Consider the following 303-nt stretch of genomic DNA (forward strand, 5'->3'; position numbering starts at 1 on the left):
AGTGTAGTTTCTGTAAGTAGAAAGGTCATTGGAAGGCTTAATGTCCTAAGTTAAGACAACAGAATCAAGTTTAGAAGTTTGGTAGTCAATCACAATCTAATGCTCATAGACTACCTCAGGGTTATAAACCATCACACCACAATACTGCAGTGGTAGCTTCCCCAGGCTCTATTACTGATCCTAATACTTTGGCTGAGCAATTCCAGAAGTTTCTCTCCTTGCAACTGATTAGTACTTAAAAGTGCATTTTTATCATGGTTTTATATCATCATTTTGCACTTGAAGTATCAATAACTCCTTAAC

Source organism: Populus euphratica, unplaced genomic scaffold (assembly GCF_000495115.2).
Source record: "Populus euphratica unplaced genomic scaffold, PopEup_1.0 scaffold564.1, whole genome shotgun sequence".
NCBI classification, from domain to species: Eukaryota; Viridiplantae; Streptophyta; class Magnoliopsida; order Malpighiales; family Salicaceae; genus Populus; species Populus euphratica.